We start from the raw sequence: 9837 nt of genomic DNA, 5'->3' as shown, positions 1-9837 counted from the left end.
GCCCAGCCGCCACCGAGGTAGAGGCGGTCTGCCGGGGAGTGGGTTTCGGTCGCCGGGCCTCGGGGACGCCCTCGGGCCGGGGCAGGGCGCCGCAGACGCCCCCCCCCCCCCCCCCCCCGGGCGACCGGTCGGAGACCGCGTGGGGGATGTCCGGAGGGAGTCCTTCCTTCCGGGACGAGGAGGAAGTCCGCGTCAGGATTGGCGGGGCGGGGGACGGGGGGGCGGGGGGTGCCGGGGAGGGGAAGCCGGGGAGAGGGGCGGCCCGGGCGGGAACGCGTAGAAACTCCGACCAGTCCATCGGTCGAATAGAGATCAGTTGGAAACGGGGCCCGAAAGGAAAACATCGTCGTTTTAGAGATATGAGGCGCGGTGTCTGTTGGGAAGCACCTTAAGTTTTCGTTTCACTCCCGCCCAGATGCCGCTTTGGCCCAGAAGGCGGGGAGACCGCGCCCCAGAAGAGGCCGGTCGGCCCTTCCCCGGCGAGCTCGTGCACCGGGGGACCCGCCGGGCTCTCTGGGGCCGGCCCCCTTGGGGTTGGTTGGAGCTCCTTAAAAGCAGCCGGCCGCCCCGGCCCCAGGGGAGCGCACGGGGCACCGGGGGTGGGGGGCCCGTCCCGCCCTCCGCCACACGGGCCGGGTGGCCGGGGGAAGGCCTCGAGTCGGCCTCCTTCCCGTCGGTCGGCGCCCCGTCTGTCAGCTGGGCTCTCGGGAGTCCCGGGAGGGAGGCGGCCCTGTTCCCTCTCGGGCCTGGGTTCGTTCCGGCCTTCCGGGTGGCGGCTCTTGACCGGCAGCTCCGCTCGTGGGGTGACGGAGAGGAGGAAGGCTGTGGCCGGCTCGCCGTTTCTTCGTGGACGGGAAAAGATTTTTTTATTTTTATGCTGCACAAAAAACCTGCACTGTACACCGGACGAAGCAGTCAGATGTGACAATAAAAACGTCGTATTTCATCCCGCCCGCCGCCTCGTTCTGACGTGCGTCGTGGGCAGCGTGGGGTTACGGGCAGCCGGGGGGGGCGGGGGGGGGGGTGATCCGTCGGCCGCCCCTCCCGGCATTCTTCGAGCCCGGAGAGGGAGAGATAAACGTCTGCTGGGCGTGGTCGGCGTGGGGGGCTCGGGAGGGGACGGGATGCCGGCCCTGGGATCGGCTGGAGGGAGTGGGCGGGGTAAGGTGGCCTCGGCGGGCTGTCGAGATGGGGTAGGGTGGTCGCCGCCCGGATGTGGGTGAAGGGCTTTTGTCTACAAGGGCCTGTCAGGATCCCTCCTGCCCTCCTCACCTCCCTAGGTCTGGGGAGGATCCCTGGTTATTAATCTCCGGGCGGGGGCAATATCAGTGATCGTCTTCTCTTCACCGGGAGCGTTAAGTGGAAAATACCCATTTCCCCACCTCCCCCGCCCCCTCCCTCCCTCGTGAGGCCGAGGAATGTTCGGCCTCCGTTGGAATCTGACCGGTGGTGCTCCGCCGGGAGGAGAACAGGTTCTGGGTGTTGGACCATCCCCTAGAAAGGCGAGAACACCCCGCCCCCCCCGGCCGACGAAAGCCGTTCGGCTTCACGTGGAGCCCCAGCGCCGCCCCCGGCGTCAGAAACCTGCGACGCCAAGGATTCCGCCGCGGGGAGGTCGGACCTCCCGGACCCACCACGGCCCACCGGCCGGCCTGACGTTCAACGGTATTGATGGAGCGGGTGCCCCCGGCTCTGCGCGGAGCACGGTACTCGGCGCCTGGGAGGGTATGATGGAGCCAGTCGCCGGCCAGCGCTGTCCCGCGTAGTTTTTCCAGAGCTTCGTCTGGCTTTCTGGAAGAGAGAAGAGGCGGCGAGCGCGGAAGTGCCCCTGACGTGGTCGCCGGATCGCCTCGGGGAAAGAGGCTGTGAAACAAGGACGCCGCCTCCGGTTGCCGAGACGCCGTTCCTGCTGGGGACTCTCCGCGTCGCCGCGGGAGAGTCGGACCCAAGTGCCGGAGAGCGGGAAGGCCGGGCGCTGGGCCGGCGACCGGTCCGTGTGGCCGGGCGACTCTCCCGCCCACCGTTCCCGGCGGAAGGGGTTCGGTCCGGAGGGCCACGCCCTTGGCTGGAGCTGTTTTATCGGTTGAGTTTGACGGGGCTCTGGAACCCTCCGGTTCCCAGGAGCCCGGGGCCCCTTTCCGAAGGCTCCGGTCTCTCCCACGCACATCCCTGACCTCGCCCCAGTGAAAGGAATTCCAGTCAGAAGGGCCAAACGTTACAGAGGAGGCGTCCTCCTACTCGAGCTTTCCGCTTTCTCACTCGGTCGATCGGAAGATGGTTTTCGGGTAAAAAGGTCGTCCCTTCAGTCGGCGGCGGTCAGACCCGCCGCCTCAATTTCCCAGACTCCTCCGAGGTTGGAGAAACTCACGAAAGCGTTTTTGGTTCCGTCTCCTCTCTGCTCTCCTTCGGTTTCTCTAGTCTTCGAACCGGAGGGAGTGCCCTCGTCAGAGACCCTCACTCCCGGCTGAGTTTGGGAAGTTTAGAACCGAACGCTCCCGCCCTCTCAAAATTGATTCTAGCCGAAATGAGACCTCTGGGTTCACGGTTTCCGTCGGTTGTCTCCTCTGCTGGGAGACGATTCTGCCTCCCTCGGATCTCCACACAGGATAATCTCCCGGACTTCCGAGACGACGTGGAGCCGACGCCTTCCCCGGAATGAAGGGTGTCCCCGGATCCCTGCCCCTGGGTCTGCTGCCGGGCCAGCGGGGCGAACCGCCGGCTCCTCAGGTCGCCGCCGGGTGGGTGGAGGCCCGGACGGAGACGCGGCCTCCGTGTCACGGACGCCCTGGCCCGGCTTCCTCGTGCTCTTGGGGGCCCCGATGTTCGGACTCTCGTCAGTCAGTCGGTTGATGGGTGGCACTTATTAATCTCCCACCGACTTCTGGACACGGGACTTTCCGGTTTAGGAGCCTTCTTGACCGTCACAGCTGGGGCCCGGGACTGGAAGTCAGAAGACCCGGCTCTAAACCCAGCTCCGCTACTTGTCTGCTCTGTGACCTCGGGCTGGGTGATGTAACTTCCTCGTGCCTCAGCCTCCTCCTCCTCCGTAAAATGGGGACAGAAGACCCGTCGTCCCTCCCTCTTAGACTGGGAGCCCCGTGTGGGATGGGGACTCCGATCCCGTTAGTTCAGCCGCCTCCGCGTCGCACACGGATTCCGTACCATCAGCTTCAAGGCACTCGATCGTCTCGCCCCGTCCTACCTCGCCTCCCCGATTCCTTGCTACGACCCACTCCGCACACCGTACCTCGACACGGTCTATCTTGCCACCGACCTCTCGCCCACATCCAGCGCCCAGCGCTTAGAACGGTATTTGGCACGTGGTCGGCGCTTAGCAGACACTGTCGTCGTCATCCTACCTCTGGCCTGGAACGCCCTCCCTCTTCATATCCCCCAGTCGATCACTTTCCCCACCTTCCAAATCTTTGGAAGAGCACATTCCCTCCGAGGGGCCGTGCCCGGCCAAGCCCTCGTTTCCTCTTCTCCCGCTCCCTTCTGCGTCGCCCTTGCACTTCTGCAAGCTTCATTCGCTCCTCCCTCAGCCCCACGGCCCTTATGTCTATAGCTGTGATTTATTTCTCTTAATGTCTGGCACCCCCTCTAGACTGTAAGCCGGTTGTGAGCAGGGAACACGTCTACCGGCTCTCTTGTATTGTACTCTCCCGAGCGCTCGGTACGGTGCTCGGCGCACAGTGAGCGCTCAATAAAAACCATTGAATGTTTAGCCCGTCGCCTGACACGTGGAAAGCCCTTAATATTATTAGTATTAGTGCTGGGAAGCAGCGTGGCTCAGTGGAAGGAGCCCGGGCTTGGGAGTCAGAGGTCATGGGTTCGAATTCCGGCCCTGCCACTTGTCAGCTGTGTGACCGTGGGCAAGTCACTTCACTCCTCTGGGCCTCGGCGACCTCATCTGTAAAATGGGGACGAAGACCGTGAGCCTCACGTGGGACAACCCGATGACCCTGGATCTACCCCCGCCCTTGGAACGGTGCTCTGCACGTAGTAAGCGCTTAACAAATACCGACATTATTATTATTAGTACGCTTATCTGTTAATCTGGGATGGGTCCGGGAAGAATCCAGCGCCGAAAACAATCAATCCATGTATGAATTGTGCTTTCGGTATAGCGGTGGGGAGCGGGCTTGCCAAGAACGGACCTTTCGCCGGACTTTCCTGGTGGAACCAGGGAGATCTGCACCGCCCTACCAAGCCGGATCTAAATAAATAACACTGTGCTGAGTGCCGGCGTAGATACAGGATAATCGGGTTGGATCCGGTCCCTGCCCTACACTGGGGCTCGCGGGCTAAGTAGGAGGGAGACAAAGGATTGAGTCTCCGTTGCACAGATGAGGAAACTGTGGCCCAGAAAAGCGACGTGACTCGCCCCCGGTCACACAGCGGGCCGGTGGTAGAGCTGGGATCGGAACCGGGCCTGGAAGTCGGAGGACCCGGCTTCCGATCCCGTCTCTACCGCTCGCCTGCTGTGTGACCTCGGGCGAGGCGACGTAACTTCTCTGCGCCCCATCCGTAAACCGGGCCTGAAGACCGGGAGCCCCATGTGGGAACTGGACTCCCTCCAATTTGATTAACTCGTACCTACCTCAGGGCTTAGTACGGCGCGTGGCACATGGTAGTGCTTAACAAATACTATTAAAAAAAAAAGCCCTCTCGCTCGCGCTCTTACCATTAGGCCGTGCCGTTCCACACTCGTCTCAATTAGATTCTTAATTATCTGCTAGCAGCTGTTGGCAAAAGGAGAGATGACCGCTCGGAATTGCATCTGAAACGACACACTCTCCACCCAAACAAGAGGCCCGGAGCATAACCTCCTTCTGTAGCCTGCAGATTCTCCAGAGGGACAACTGCAAAAATATCCCCGAGTGCAATCGATACGTCAGGTCTAAAAGAAGGATTCGGCTTGCCGTGTCAGTCGGGGCCTGCTGGCCACGGGAAAGTGTCCCGGCGCCACTCGGAGAGACGCGTGATGGTGCCCAGCTGTCCTCCGGAAACCCACGCGCTCGTTGCTCCGGAGCCAGACGGGGAGCCGCCCGGCCCCCTCCCGGAGCCCCCCGTCTGCGGGGCCGCCTCCTTAGCGGCGCGGGAGATCCAACCCGTGACAGAACTGTCCCGGGCCACCCGCCCTCCCCCCCCCCCCCCCCAGACGCTCTGCGTCCTGTATTGCCAGGAAGGGCCTGGGAGTCGGGTGGACCCGGGTTCTAATCCCAGCTCTCCCAGGTGCCTGCTGGGTGACCTCGGGCAGGTCACTTCGCCTCTCTGGGCTTCAGTCACCTCCTCCGTTAAAAGGGGGATTAAGACTGTGCGTTCCCATGTGGGACAGGGACTGGGTCCATCCTGCGCAGCTTAGGGAAGCAGCGTGGCTCAGTGGAAAGAGCCCGGGCTTGGGAGTCGGAGGTCAGGGGTTCGAATCCCGGCTCTGCCACCTGTCAGCTGTGTGACTGGGGGCAAGTCACTTCTCTGGGCCTCGGTTCCCTCATCTGTAAAATGGGGATGAAGACTGTGAGCCCCACGGGGGACAACCTGATTACCCTGTATCTACCCCAGCGCTTAGAACAGTGCTCTGCGCATAATAAGTGCTTAACAGGTACCGACGTCATTATTATTATTGCATCTACCCCAGCACTTAGTACAGTGCCTGGCACGGAACAAGCACGTAACAAATACCATTAAAAAAAAGGCGTCTGCCTCGGGGGGCGAGCCCGCCGGGGGAATTGGAGGGGTGCGGGGGACGAGGAGGAGCGGGTCAGCGAGCACCCAGTCTCCTTCCCAGCCTCCCCCTCCAGTCAGTCCAACTGGTATTTCTCTAGTGCCATCGGCGTGCGAGACGCTGTACTAAGCACTTAGGAGAGGACCGACGCAAGAGGGTGGATAGACACGATCCCCGCCCGTAAGAAGCTTAGGGTCTTCGGGCGAGGTAGATATTAAAATAGAGGAGGGATGGGGGAAGAGTAGAGCGTAGGAACGTGTACGTTAGCATCGCGGGGCCGGGGTGAGTATCACAGTGCCTCGGGGGGTGTCCAGGCAAAGGCACCGGGGGAGGCGGAGAGTGGAAATAAAGGGCTCAGTCGGGGAAGGCCTCTTGGGGAGGATGGGATCGTAGGAGGGTTTTGAAATGCGGGGCGGGTAGCGGACCGTCACGAGCGCGGACCTGGGGATCGGAAGGACATGGGTTCTAATGCCGGCTCTGCCCCTTGTCTGCCGTGTGACCCCGGGCGAGTCACTTCACTTCTCTGCGCCTCAGTTACCTCACCTGGCAAATGGCGATTGAGACTGGGAACCCGACGTGGGGCAGGGACCGTGTCCAAACCGATTTGCTTGTGGCTCGCCCCCGGGGCTTAGTACAGTGCCTAGCGCATAGTAAGCGCTTAAAAAATGCCACTGTCATTATTGTGGAGGACGGAGTTCCCAGTGCGAGGGAGGATGTGGGCCCAGCGAGATGGACTAGACGGAGGTACACCGAACAGGTTAGTGTCGTAGAACGGAGTGCGGGGTTGGGTTATGGGAGAAGGGCGAGGGAGTAGGGGAAGAGCTGACCGAGGGCCTTGACGGTAAGGAGCTCGTCCGATGCGGGGGTGGATGGCAGCCGCTGGAGATTCTCGCGGAGCGGGGAGACACGGGCCGAACGGTTCTTCGCTCAAACGACGGGGGCAGCAGAGCCAAGTATGGATCGGGGCGGGGAGAGACGGGAGGCGGGGAGGTCAGCGAGGAGGCCGACGCGGTAATCGAGGGCGATAGGATGAGCGCTTGGATGGGCACGGCAGCGGTTTGGATGGAGAAGAAGGGGGCGGGTTCCAGAGACGTGGAGGTGACCAGATTTCGTGACAGATGGAGTGTGTGGGTTGGATTTGAGAGGCAAGTGGAGGATAATGCTGAGGTTTGGGGCTTGTGAGAAAGGGAGGGTGGTGGTGCTGTCTACAGTGATGGGAAGGTCTGGGGGAGGACAGGGTTTGGGTGGGAAGAGGAGAAGTTCGGCTTTGGACACGTTAAGTTTTAGATGCGGGCGGGACATCCAAATCGAGACGTCTCGAAGGCAGGAGGCAACGCGAGCCTGCCGAGAAAGAGAGAGACTGGAGAGGGCGAGGTGGGGATCGTCTGCACAGAGATGGCAGTTGAAGTCAGGGGAGTGAATGAGTTAATGATAATAATATAATAATGTTGGTATTTGTTAAGCGCTTACTCGGTGCAGAGCACTGTTCTAAGCACTGGGGTAGATACAGGGTAATCGGGTTGTCCCACGTGGGGCTCCCAGTCTTCATCCCCATTTTACAGGTGAGGTAACTGAGGCACAGAGAAGTGAAGTGACTCGCCCATAGTCACACAGCTGACAAGTGGCAGAGCTGGGATTCGAACTCACGACCTCCGACTGCCAAGCCCGTTCTCTTTCCGCTGAGCCACGCTGCTTCTCTTAGTTCTCTCTGAGTTCTCCAGAGGAGCGGGTGCAGGTGGAGAATAGAAGGGGACCCGCAAGCAGCGGGGTTTAGCGGAAAGAGCCCGGGCTCGGGAGTCAGATGACTTGAGTTCCGATCCCCGCTCCGCCGCTTTTCTGCCGTGTGACCTCGGGCAGGCCGCCTCACCTCTCTGTGCCCCAGTGACCTCATCTGTAAAACGGGGGTTAAGACCGTGAGCCTCACGTGGGGCAACCTGAATACCTCGTCGTATCTACCCCAGCGCTTACAACAGTGCTTGGCACCTAGTAAGCGCTCAAAAGATACCATCATGATTATCGTTATTACTATTATCATTATCTGCACCTTGAGGGACACCCACAGTTGGGTGGGAGGCAGAGGAGGAGTTTGCGAAAGAGACGGAGAACGAGTGGCCAGAGAAAGGAGAACCGGTGGACCGCCGGCGAAGCCGAGGTTGGATAATGTTTCCGGGGGCAGGGAGTGGTCAGCGGTGTCGAAGGCAGCCGAGAGGGCGAGGAGGATCGGGGTGGAGTAGAGGCCGTCGGATTCGGCGCGAGAGAGATCCCCGGAGACCTTTGAGAGGACGGTTTCTGTGGAGTGAAGTGGGCGAAGGCCAGATTGGAGGGGGTCGAGAAGAGAACCGGAGGAGAGGCCGTGGAGGCAGCGGGGGGTAGACGATTCTCTCAGAGGGTCTGGGGAGGAACGGTAGGAGGGAGTCATGGGGTCAGGGGAGGGTTTTTTAGGACCGGGACAATACGAAAGTATTTGAAAGCAGCGGAGAAGCCGCCGGGAAGCGAATGGCTGAGGATGGCGGTCAGGGAGGGACATCCATTCAATAGTATTTACTGAGCGCTTACTATGTGCAGAGCACCGGACTAAGCGCTTGGAATGAACAAGTCGGCAACAGATAGAGACGGTCCCTGCCGTCTGACGGGCTCACGGTCTAATGGAGAGAAAGGGGCCAGTGTTTGGTCAAGGTGGGAAGGGATGCGGCTGGAAGCCCAGGCAGAGGGGCCAAATCCAGCGTATAGTAGTCTCCCAAGCACTTCCGCGCACCCAGTAAGCGCTCGAGAAATTCGATCGATCGCTTCATCGATTGGGTCGATTTTGCGAGTAGGTTTGGGAGGAGCAAAGGGTGTGTGAGCCGTTGGACCTGCCGGGAAGGAGGCCCCCGGTGACCTTAGAGGGGTCCCTCTCTGTGGAAATGGAGGGGATGGAAGCCAGATTGGAGGGCGCCAAGGAGAGAGTTGGAGGACTGGATATGGAGGCCTCACGTGTAGACGACGTGCTCGAGTTCGGAATCGTCGTCATCGTCATCGTCATAATGGTATGTATTATCGGTGACAGTAATAATAATAATAGCGCTATGTGCCAAGCACCGTTCTAAGCCCTGGGGTAGATACAGGGTCATCAGGTGGTCCCACGTGCGGCTCACAGACTCCACCCCTATTTTACAGATGAGGGGACCGAGGCACCGAGAAGTGAAGCCACTCGCCCGAAGTCACACAGCTGACAGGTGGCGGAGCCGGGATCGGAACCCATGACCTCCGACTCCTGAGCCCGGGCTCTTTCCGCCGAGCCGCGGTTAAGCACTTACTGTGTGTCAAGCACCGTTCCGAGCGCTGGGGTGGATACGAGCTAATGAGTTTGGACGCGGTCCCTGTCCCATGTAGGGCCTACAGTCTCGATCCCCATTTTACAGACGAGGTAACTGAGGCACAGAGAAGTGAAGTGACCGGCCCAGAGTCTCACGGCAGATGAGCGGCAGAGCCGGGATTAGAACCCAGGACTCTCTGCCTCCCGGGCCCGGGCCCGATCCGCTAGGGAGATAGGACGATAACCGGAGGGAGGCGTGGGGTCAAGGGGGGGGCTTCTTTTAATAATAATAATAATAATAATGTTGGTATTTGTTAAGCGCTTACTATGTGCCGAGCACCGTTCTAAGCGCTGGGGTAGACGTAGGGGAATCAGGCTGTCCCACGTGGGGCTCCCAGTCTTCATCCCCATTTTACAGATGAGGGAACTGAGGCCCAGAGAAGTGAAGTGACTTGCCCACAGTCACACAGCCGACAAGTGGCAGAGCTGGGATTCCAACTCATGAGCCCTGACTCCAAAGCCCGTGCTAAGACGGGGGAGACGCGGGCGTGTCTGACAACAGCGGGGAAGCCGACGAGAAGGGAGGGGTTGAAGATGGCGGCCGGGGAGGGACCAAGCGGAAGGCGGTCGGGATCGCGCTGGATTTGCGTGGTGGGCTGGTGGGAGGGACTGGCGAGGTAGATTTAGCGGTCGTCCACGAAGAGGCGGTATCGGAGCTGTGGGAGTAGATGAGCTGTCCCGGGGCTCAGAGGGGACCCGGAACCGAGCCTTCCAGGACTCCCACAGTTGAGCCAGTCAACCCCCCGCGGTTAGGAAG

The sequence above is a fragment of the Ornithorhynchus anatinus genome, chromosome 3 (genome assembly GCF_004115215.2).
Source record: "Ornithorhynchus anatinus isolate Pmale09 chromosome 3, mOrnAna1.pri.v4, whole genome shotgun sequence".
Classification (NCBI taxonomy): domain Eukaryota; kingdom Metazoa; phylum Chordata; class Mammalia; order Monotremata; family Ornithorhynchidae; genus Ornithorhynchus; species Ornithorhynchus anatinus.
Note: the sequence above shows the minus strand (reverse complement) of the source record.